The sequence below is a fragment of the Garra rufa genome, chromosome 2 (assembly GCF_049309525.1).
Source record: "Garra rufa chromosome 2, GarRuf1.0, whole genome shotgun sequence".
Lineage (NCBI taxonomy): Eukaryota > Metazoa > Chordata > Actinopteri > Cypriniformes > Cyprinidae > Garra > Garra rufa.
This window is the reverse complement of record NC_133362.1, coordinates 51,058,991-51,069,992: the sequence shown is the minus strand read 5'-3', so window position 1 is coordinate 51,069,992 and position 11,002 is coordinate 51,058,991. Positions and strand designations below refer to the sequence as shown.

At 35.8% G+C, this 11,002-nt stretch overlaps 1 long non-coding RNA gene across 1 annotated transcript; it reads left to right on the top strand.

Moving 5' to 3' along the window:
- Positions 1–340: 340 nt before the first annotated feature.
- Positions 341–1,619, top strand: LOC141325081 (uncharacterized). The gene is made up of 3 exons (XR_012353719.1): positions 341–1,053; positions 1,171–1,204; positions 1,364–1,619. It is a non-coding gene; the product is annotated as an uncharacterized lncRNA (long non-coding RNA).
- The last annotated feature ends 9,383 nt before the right edge of the window (positions 1,620–11,002 follow it).

Below are 11,002 nucleotides of genomic sequence, written 5' to 3'. Positions count from 1 at the left end.
GTCGTTCGTTCATTACGTGACAACCCCATATAAGCTTAACTAACGCTGTCTGAGCCGGAAAGAGAATTGATTAGTTCATCTCTCGAGTCTTCGGGTCCGAGTCGTTCGTTCATCACGTGACAGCCCCATACGCTTAACCTATGCTGCTGGAGCCGGAAACAGAATTGATTAGTTCATCTCTCGAGTCTTTGGGTCCGAGTCGTTCGTTCATCACATGACAGCCCCATACGCTTAACCTATGCTGCTGGAGCCGGAAACAGAATTGATTAGTTCATCTCTCGAGTCTTCGGCTGCGTCCGAAATCGCCTACTTCTCTACTATTTAGTAGGGAAAAGCAGTAGGCGAGCAAATAAGTATGTCCGAATCCTAAGTATTTATAAAAGAGTAGGCGAGAATTAGTAGGCGAATGCACTAATTCTCGCGAGATTCGGGCGTACGTCTACTTAAAGTGCGTCCGAATATGCCTACTTAACTACTATATAGTAGGAAAAAAAGAGTACGTGAAGAAAGAAGTACGTCCGAAACCTCAGTATTCAAAAAAGAGTAGGCGAGAAATCCCCGGATGTCCTACTGCTTCAGCCCAGATCCTGAAGTCTTCATCGATGGATACTTTTCAATCCCAGGAGTCCACAGGAGGCCAAAACGTCATCATCGAACGTGATTGAGAACCACGGCGAGGGTGTTTACAAATGTGAGTATTACAACCAAAACACGGTTCCCTGTCTTAAAAATCATATTTGTTGAGCTACTTTATCGTAAACTGTTGATTTGCATAAGGTGCCAAGATGTTATACAGTATGCTATAGTTAGTATATTTGTGATTTCGCTGTTAAAACATGTTTTATGACGTATAGCGAACATTAAGCTTCAGGTAGCACACGCACGTCTTTAAAAGCGGATTTACATAAAACATATACATTTTAAAGACGTTTAATAAATGTCTATTTAACAAATGACAGGAAAATGTTCTAGACTAGAGCAACACAAAACACAAAACATCTGAGTGAGTGATGGACGTTATGTGAGAATTCACTGTCACTGCTTTACATTAATGTAAGTAATGTAAATAAACACATATACATATAGTAGGCCTAACTGAACTTCAAATTCATTTCAAATAGAGCTATAACAGAACTTTTCTGATTCTTGATTTATGTGCCTTTGTTGCAGATGTTTTGTGGTGGAGCAGGACCTGAAAGGAAAGGTGACTGCAGCATTTTTGGGGAAAAGTAAAATCCGAAACTTAATATAAAGATTGATCATTTTGTAACTTCCAATACAGAGATCTAATGACACTGTGCTGTTAAAATGACAGTTTTTGTATTATATTTGTGCATCTTTGTATGATCTGAAATGTCTGCAGACTGGTGTGTGCAGTGACAAAGGAGAAATCCACAGCAGCATCCTGGAAATGAGACCCTCCATCACTCCACCTGCCCTTTGCCTCATCTGGACCAGAAGTTGCTGCGGTCTCTTCATCAAAAAGACTAGAAGACCAATATGTTTAATAAAGCTTTGTTCCATGTGTATTTATTTATGTTCATGGTTACTTTTATTATTTTACTAATTTATTCATGTTTCCTGATGTTGTCAGTAAATAAAATATAACATTTTCATAAGCCTATGCATTTATTCATTACTTCATTGAAAAAAACAACAACATTATGCTTGTTTAACTAAAAATATCATTAATTATTAGTCAGCATTTATCATTATTATTGTTGGTACGTGTTGGAGTGGGCTAGCAATGCATTCTAAAGTTATTTTAATTTCTAAATAGTAATACTTAAATTTTTCGAGTGTAAAATCAACAGTCTTCTCCAAAGGTAAGATCTTTGAGCAACTGATCGACGTCTCTTTTGTGCAGATGTTGTAAACATGGAGGAGAGTACTAGGGTTGTCATGTTACCGATGCCATGAGGTGTCGCTGTCGCTCCAATTTTTGTATTATTATTACTTCAGAATTTATAATTCCATACAAACTCAGGGAAAGACTTAAGTATCTTTAACAAAGAACAATCATGACAGAAAACATAACTATAAAAGGTTTGCGTACATAGTACAAGATTAGATACAGAAAAAAAATATTAAATATATTTGAATATTCATAAAATCGCAATGAATTAAAAATTGCCTTTGTTTTTGTTATTTATTTATTATTATTTTAAGTTTCAGGGATGAAAGGACAGAAATTCAGCAAGAAAAAGGAAAACAAATCAGATCTAAGCTAGTTTTGCACAATTTTGCCCATTAACATATTCAAGACAACAAATTTGGGGGTTTTAGTCATTTTAGTATTGTTAAAAATATAAAAACTTCAATCAATCCAAAATAAGCAAATTTCATCAACATCAAAATGTTTACAGATAGATGAATTAAATCCGTCGCTCATATCATTTCATGTTGCGCTTGTTATAACGTCATAGGTCACGTGATAACGTCAACATGGCGGAACGCATCCATACTCAACGAGATTTGGCTGTTGAGTAGGTACTCTTTTAGCGCTCGTTAAGTAAGTACTTATTGAAATTAAGTACCTACTCATTGAGTAGGCGATTTCGGACGCAGCCTTCGGGTTTGAGTCCTTCGTTCATAGTTGCGCAATTGCGCATGCGCGACTGAACGAATCACTCCCCGAGACGACTCGTTCTTCTCGAGTCACATAAAGAATCTGAAAGAACATCTTTACCTTTTGTTGGTGATATTTCCTGCAGCCATTACCTTGAGGTGTTAGTCATTGACCTGCAAGTAAGCCTGTTTGCTTTAATTTTGTGTTTATGGAGATCGTTATTGAGTTATTTATAACTGCTTTAACAGTACATGAATAGACATGCCCGTGGCCGTTGTTTCTGTTTGTTTATTTTAATGATGCTGTTTAAGATGTAACTATTTCCTCTTTATTGAGCTGTACATCACTGTTTTGGTTTTCGATAATACCTTTGGTGACGTGATCTTGATATTTCGAGCTGTTAAACGAGCGATCGCGTTCTGATGTGCAGGGATTATGCCCATATATGGAGTGATGTTTAGCATGTCAGACGATCACTTACGGCCTCATATGTTGACTATGATGCTTTATTTTCCTTGGAGTGTGTTTCTATTAGGAATGTAATTGAGGATTTGGCCAGCTTGAGCTGCATTTGTGTACCTACAGATGTTATTATTGTATATACCTAATTATTGTTATTCATTATTGTTTCTTGTATTTCTTGTGCTCCAGAATAATACCTCTACTGGCTGGAAGCGATTCTCTCTTCTCAATACAACATTGAAAGCCAAGCACCTGTCTCCTCATCCTTTATAATACTGTGCTCTAACAGGCACCCAGGGGGTTCACTCGCCCCATTGAAAATCATAACCTTACAGTTAAAAGTCTCTCCAACATTGGCTTTATAGAATGTTAATTAACCTGCTCTGTGACTCACTGCAGCTTCCAATTATGCCTACTGGGCAAATAAAATACCTTTACTTTACTATGGTAACGTTATTCCTATAAATGTTACCATCCACCAAAAACAAACCAAACCAAAAGAAAGAAAAACATTGTAACGTTACACATTTGATGTGATATGATACTGACCTGCGAAGACCCACCCTGTTCTGTCATTTTTCTAGAAGGTAAAGCAGAAGAGAATATAATATAAGGAATAACTTACATTGTTTAATATGAGAGTATCTTTAATTATGAGACGACTGAATAGCAAACTTAACAGTACAGATACGTTAGGCTAGCATTAGCGTTAGTGTAACTTACATTTCGTGAAACAATAAAGGCTAACCCAACTAAGAAACAATGATTACCAACTTAGACGACCAGGGCACATATTAAAACTACTTAAACAAATGTATAACGGTGAATGATTGCAGGGGGAAGATAAGAAAAAAGCATACCTTTATTGGTCCTTCACATCGCCAGCGCGGGAAGATGGTCACGTTTTTTTTCCGCTTTCTCGGTCGCGTGCCGACGGCTCAAACGAGCTCTTCTGATTGGCTGAAATTCTCTGCTCTCTGAACAGGGCCTGCCGCTGCCTCACAGATGCACAAATCACTTTTGCTCCACATTTCACGGAGTATATGGTGCAAAAGTGAGAGTGCGCGGAACTTGTCATTTGAAGGTGAAAAATCTGTGTTTGAGACTCGTAGCAGCAGATTCAAGCAGTTGTAGTAATTGGACTTGTGATTATGTTAGAAAACTATCCAAGAAAAGTAATGCATTTGTGACCAGATATTCTACAAGTTTGCAACTCTCATTGTATGGATTCACATATTAATTTGCGGGTGTGTAAAATCTGTCCGTGACTTCACATTTTTTATACGGGTGTGTGAATGCGTTTTGCACCATATTCACTGCAGCAATAGTACAAAAAATGTGAGCGTATGAGTTTCTTCATGTGTGATTCGTAGAATAGGATTTGTGCACCTGCAGTGAAGAATGTGTGAAGGTGTAACTGTTGTGTTGTGTTTGTAGGAGAGGAAAAAAATCTACAAGTTTACAACTCCTAAAAAAAATTTCTCTGTGACTTCAAATTTATTGATACACATGTGTGGGTATGCTCTACAGCTACAAATTCCGCTCTCACATGTGTTCAGTAGTTTTGCACCAAAAATACCTTCATAGACCTCTGACCTACTTTCTGTACGATCTGAATTGTTGAGTTGTATTTTTAAAAACTGTATATCTGCAGTCTTAGAATTCAGAACAAAACATTCCTTGTTTCAAAATACATGTCTATAAAACTCTGCCTTAAAAAAATCAGTTGTGTTAAATTTCAAATGTTTAATATTCAAGTAAAATAATTTCAAATTCAAATCCAAAATCAAAATCAAATTCAAAGCTATTTTAAATCCCATATAATATTCAGTTTTGTTAAATAACACTTGTAAATAATTCAAATTTACACAATTCAAATTCAAATAGTTTTGTCATATTATTAGCTCCATGGTTAACAGGAATTTGTTTTATCTTTAACATCAATGTTCAATTTTCAAAAACAAATACTTACTTTTTTAACTTATTGAGCTCCTTCATAAATATCACCTGATGCTTCATTACAGGAAAAAGTCTTTCCACCATCCTTTCTGTGAGGCCCAGCAGAGTCTCCCCATCAATTTGCTGCTCTGTAAAAAAACAATTATTTTATATTCCTAAGAAGAAATAACAAATAAGAGACCATAATATTACCACAATATCTTTACCTAGAAGACACTCTGTGATGTAATGTAATGTACGTAGTATCATCATGCACATATGTATCAAGAGGATGAAACTCTTTCTCATGTGTACCTCTGAAAATTTCTTTTGCATCAATGAGGTTGTCTTTTGAAGCCAATTTCATGTGTCATCTACTGACCACTTATCAACCATGGTTAATGTTGTCTGGGGAAAAAAACCAAGAGCATAAAAAACACTTAACAACCACTGCATTAAACACACGTAAACACGTTTAGCTTTAGAATATGTGAAGGCTAAACTTCCGGGGGCGCGGCCTGCTGCTGACCCTGTGTCTCGCTGTTGTCTCGTGGTGTTTTTTTGTTTGTTTGTTTGTTTGATCAGTTTTTCATTTGCCGTTTTTTTTTATTTATTTTTTTTTATTTATTGCTGTTGTTATTTTAAATTTGAAAGTATGAATGTGTTCGTGATCTGTGTGGTCGTGGCGTTGGCTGGAGTGGTGCTAGCGGGCGAAGCCTTTGAAGATCGATTGGCGTTATTGGCGCCAAGGACTTATTCGAGAGACTTTTTGCTATCCCTGCAACATAAGAACTATGCGGTGGAGAAGGAGATTCCATCAAGTTTGTGTCTGCATAAAAGAAGGAAAACAAGAATAAAGAAAAGAGGTTCGAGGGGAGGAATACGCAACAGACTGCGGAGACGCGGACGTTATCATCCACTCCCGGTGATCACGCTGTCTAATGTGAGATCTCTCAATAATAAGATGGACGAAGTTGCACTCCGAGTGAAACGAGAGGAGGAATTTAGGAGCAGCAATCTCATCTGTTTTACGGAAACTTGGTTAAATGAAAATCATAATGTGGACATCGAGGGATTTACCACAATCCGAGCCGACAGGGATAAGGTAAAATCACGAAAATCTGTTGGTGGGGGACTCTGTATATATGTTGATAAGCATTGGGCATCGCAGTATACTGTAATTGAACAGGCATGTACCCCAGATTATGAAATTTTGGGTGTATCGTTTAGACCTTATTATCTGCCGCGGGAGTTTGGTCGAATAACCATACTCCTTGTGTATGTACCGGGACCTAATAACAGCGAGGCAGCTGAGCACATTTCAGAGTGCTTTAATAGGATCCTGACAAAGTCGGCAGATCAACCAGTGCTCATACTGGGGGACTTTAATACTCTTACATTAAGTGAGACTATTCCGAACCTGCAGCAATATATTGATTGCCCAACCCGTTTCTCTCGTACATTGGATCTGTGTTATGGTAACATCGCGGATGCATATAGGGCAATATGTAGAGCACCTATTGGCAGATCAGATCATAATGTAATTCATTTACTGCCAAAATACAGACAACGTGTCAGAAGTGAGAAACCGGTGGAAAAGAAAATCCAGGTCTGGAATAAGGATACAGCGGACATGTTAAAGGACTGTTTTTGCACCACGAACTGGGATGTTTTCTTTGACTCATGCAGAGACCCTCATGAATTAACAGACTGTATCACTTCTTATATCCAATTTTGTGAAGAAACTGTTATTGATACTAAAGTGGTTAAAATCTTTTCAAATAACAAGCCATGGTTTACTAAAGATCTGAAGAAATACCTTAATGAGAAAAATATAGCTTTTCGTGAAAATGATTTTGAGGGATTTAAGGTAAAAAGAAAGGAACTAAGAGCTATGATACAAAAAGCGAAAATTGATTTTAAATGTAAGGTAGAGGATCAGTTAGCAAATCATGATGCAAGGAGTGCTTGGCAAGGTTTAAATAAGATGATGGGGCGTGATTTAAAAGGTCTTGATAATGATATTATAGATACAGATATTTTAAAATGGGTAAATGAATTAAACAGGTTTTATGGAAGATATGATGTAGTTGGCAAAAGAGATAAGGTTGATGAAATTAGTGCCAGGATTCCTGTGGGTTCACCTATCTGTTTGAGAAGTGAACAAACTAGAATGTATCTTAAACAAATTAAGTCCTGTAAAGCACCAGGTCCAGATGGCCTTAGAGGCCATGTCTTAAAGACATGTGCAAATGAATTAACGGACCCTTTAACAAAATTATTTCAGTTTTTATTAGATTCTCAGACTGTGCCTAATATGTGGAAACTGTCATTTATATGGCCCATTCCGAAAAAAGTTGGGGCGAAAAAACTTGAGGATTTCCGCCCTGTAGCCTTAACATCAATACTTGCTAAATGCATGGAAAGGGTTATTAGTTATCACCTTAAATCATATGTATCTGAGCACCTAGATGTATTGCAATTTGCGTATAAGCCTCAAAGAGGGACAGAGGATGCTACACTCACTATGGTTGATACAATTGCTAGTCACTTACAACAAGCAAAGGCATATGCACGTGTTCTTTTTATTGATTACACGTCTGCATTTAATACGATGCAGATACATGTACTTTTAGAACGTCTCTTAGCTTTAGGAGTGAATGGAGTAATAATTCACTGGATTAAAATTTTTTTAACAGATAGATCACAACAAGTTTGCATCAGGGGGGTTAAATCAGATATTATGTTTTCAAATACAGGAGCACCTCAAGGATGTGTTTTTGTCGCCCCTATTATTTTCTGTCTATACAAATGAGATGCAAATTCAGAGTACAAATTATAAACTGTATAAATATGCAGACGATATGGCACTAGTTGCACTCTTATGGAAGGATTGTATTAATTATGAGTATGAAGAGCATGTTTTAAAATTAGAAAAATGGTGTAAAGCAAGTTCTCTAATGATAAATGTTGGGAAGACAAAAGAATTGATTTTGAATCATCCAGAACCCTTAACAGAAATGACGTTATGTGATCAACCAGTGGAAATTGTGAAGGTTTTTAAGTATTTGGGAACTATGATTGATTGTAAATTAAATTTTTCTGGTAATGTGGATTTTATCTGCAAGAAAGCAAATCAGAGGCTATATTTGCTACGGAAACTGAGAGAATTTTCCGTTAGCCAAGGTGTTTTACAAAGAATTTATATTAGTTTAATTGAAAGTGTTTTAGGGTATAATATAACGGCTTGGTTTGGGCGAATAACATCAGTAAATAAAGTAAAATTAAATAGGATTATAAGGATGGCAAGCAAAATTATAGAAGTTAAGCAAAAATCGATTGATCAGCTGTATGATATGGCAGTTAGGAGGAAAGCTTTGGCTATAAGCAGAGATACAACACACCCTCTGAACTATGCCTTTGAATTGTTACCATCTGGGCGCCGTTATAGGACATTGAAAGCAATTAAAGTAATATACAGACACACCTTTGCACCATATGCAATAAGTCTTTTGAACAAAGGGTAAGACTACAGTGTTTTTAGGAGGGATGAATGTATTAGTTATTTATTTTGATGTGTTTGTGTATTGTATTGAAATGTGAATTGTTTTGTCTGTGTAAGCGAGACCAAAGACCAATTTTCAGCCAAGGCTGAACAATAAAGTAAAGTAACGAATTAAATCTTCTTAACTGCTATCATCACTTTTTAATTCAGTGTGTGCATCACAGCAAATACTACGGACACTAAAGACTGATTTTTACATCTGCGTCGGACCTACGCTGTAGCCTCTGGCGTAGCTATACAGTCAATTCATACTGTATGTTATACTGTATATGGCAGTAGTCAGACGCGTGATGCGTGTGTTACCAAAAGGAGGAGACGCGGTTCGTTTTGTACGTTCTCTGAGAAGCATTTAGCAGTAATAGCTACACGTAAACAGTCACTTTTGCAGCTTGAGTTGTTAAACACAGAATAACATTTCATTTATTTAGATATTTTGTTCGGAAATGCGTATATGTAAACCCAGCGCTATGGCCAAGTTTATGTACCTAAAGGGAGGGGTTCAAGCAGACCAATCATAGCGATTGCGGTCCGCGTAGCCCTGAAGTGCTGTTACGGCTATGGCGTACGACCGACGCAGAGAATCGCAGAAGTAACGCTGCACTGCAACAATTACGTTACGAGTGATTTACATGTTAAGTCAATGCAGAGACGCGAATAGACATCCTGCGGCGCTATTACGTTACACGAAAGTGGATCATGCGGCCCGCGGCCCAGAATCTTCTACACCTGTTAACATAAGTTAGGACTTAAAAACAAAATACTCACCGGAAACGAAATATATGTAACGTTAACACTGCAACAAACGTTAATATATCCCTTCGCCCTCCACCCGGTTTGCTTATATGGTTATCCTCAGGAACACGGAACCCGTTAACAAAAAGCGCGCACATTATTAAAATTAAAAGTAACGCTTCTGCCAATTGTCTTACTGCTCCTGACGATTACTTTTATTTCAAGGAAATAAAGAGAGACTGTAACAAAATTCGTTTAAAACCTGAGTAAAAACAATTTAACACCAATTTCTGAACCGATGACTGACGAAGCCCAGCAGCAGTATTTTTAACTGAGGTAAATATCATCGGTTTTGCTTCTAATATCACTGTTTAACACAAGGGCAACTCTAACAAATAAAAATATTAACGGGAGATACAATATATTTCAATAATATTGTTTAGAAAATATAAAAACTTACCTGACTGGATGAAGGGGCACAAATGGCGCACACTACTCAGTTTAAAAAAAAAAAACGATCAGTGTCTCGAGGTTCACCTTCTCCGATTCGCCAATAGAAATTCAAGGATGATGCAACACATATACTCCACCAGGGGGCATTTATGATTATTTATTTTTAATGCTACCTACAGGTTAGATTAAATGGTATGATTTAAAATAAAGAAAAATACCTGTTTAGTTTACTAATTTCACAAAATGATGCCAAAAAGGCTTAATATAATATATTAGAAATATACCACAGGAAATAAATCATAAATTGACTAGATACTAATATTTGTTGACTGTCTTTTTTTGACAACAGCAGTCTCTCGTCTTTACTAAACCAGCATTGTGAATGTATTGTAAAGGCCTTTAATTACTGTGTTAACTTAAGTTTACTCTTCAGTCACAAAACATAATTATAGAACTATTTTAATTAAAAAGGTTCTTTGCCCTCCAAGGGTACTACATAGAACCATATTTTTGGTAAAAGGTTCTATTGTCCAAATAAAGAACCCAAGGGTTCTATATAGAACCTCAAAGAAAAACCAAAGTTTTGGTGCTGCACTAGTTATTGTTTGTTATTAATGTTTTAATCCGGTTACTTGTGATATTTATTAATAATAACAACAACAATAATTAATACATTATATAAATGCATACATACTAACAGTTTATTTAAGAGTACACAACTATTATTTTAATCATAACATGTTTTTATTGATTTGTTATAATTTATTTATTTTGGTTCCTATTATGACTTTTCTTTTTATTGAAATAACTTAAATGAATAAAAAGTGTTGATACAAATATGTCAGCTGAAGATATGTTTGAATTATATCTATAATAGAATACTTCATATCAACACAAATAAGTAAGTTTGTCTATAAATATATTGTGATTAAAACATGATATTCAGAAAATATTTTAAAATGTATTCTGACAGCTTCTTTCACTTATTAGAGATATATTATACTCGTTTATTGTAACTACAGTAAAGCTTTATTAAATATTTTTTATGAAATGCTGATTAATGTTAAATTTTATAATGTCAAATTCATTTCAGTCTTCAGAGGAATCGATTATATTCATGATACAAACATCAATTAAAATCTGATCTCAAGATGATTTGTCACTGTTTTATTACTTCTGTACAAAAACAGAGAAGTTTATGACGTTCTTCAGAAATCATGATTGTAATAAAACAAATGATTAATGAGACATGAAAATAAACACACTGATCTTACTGTCTATAT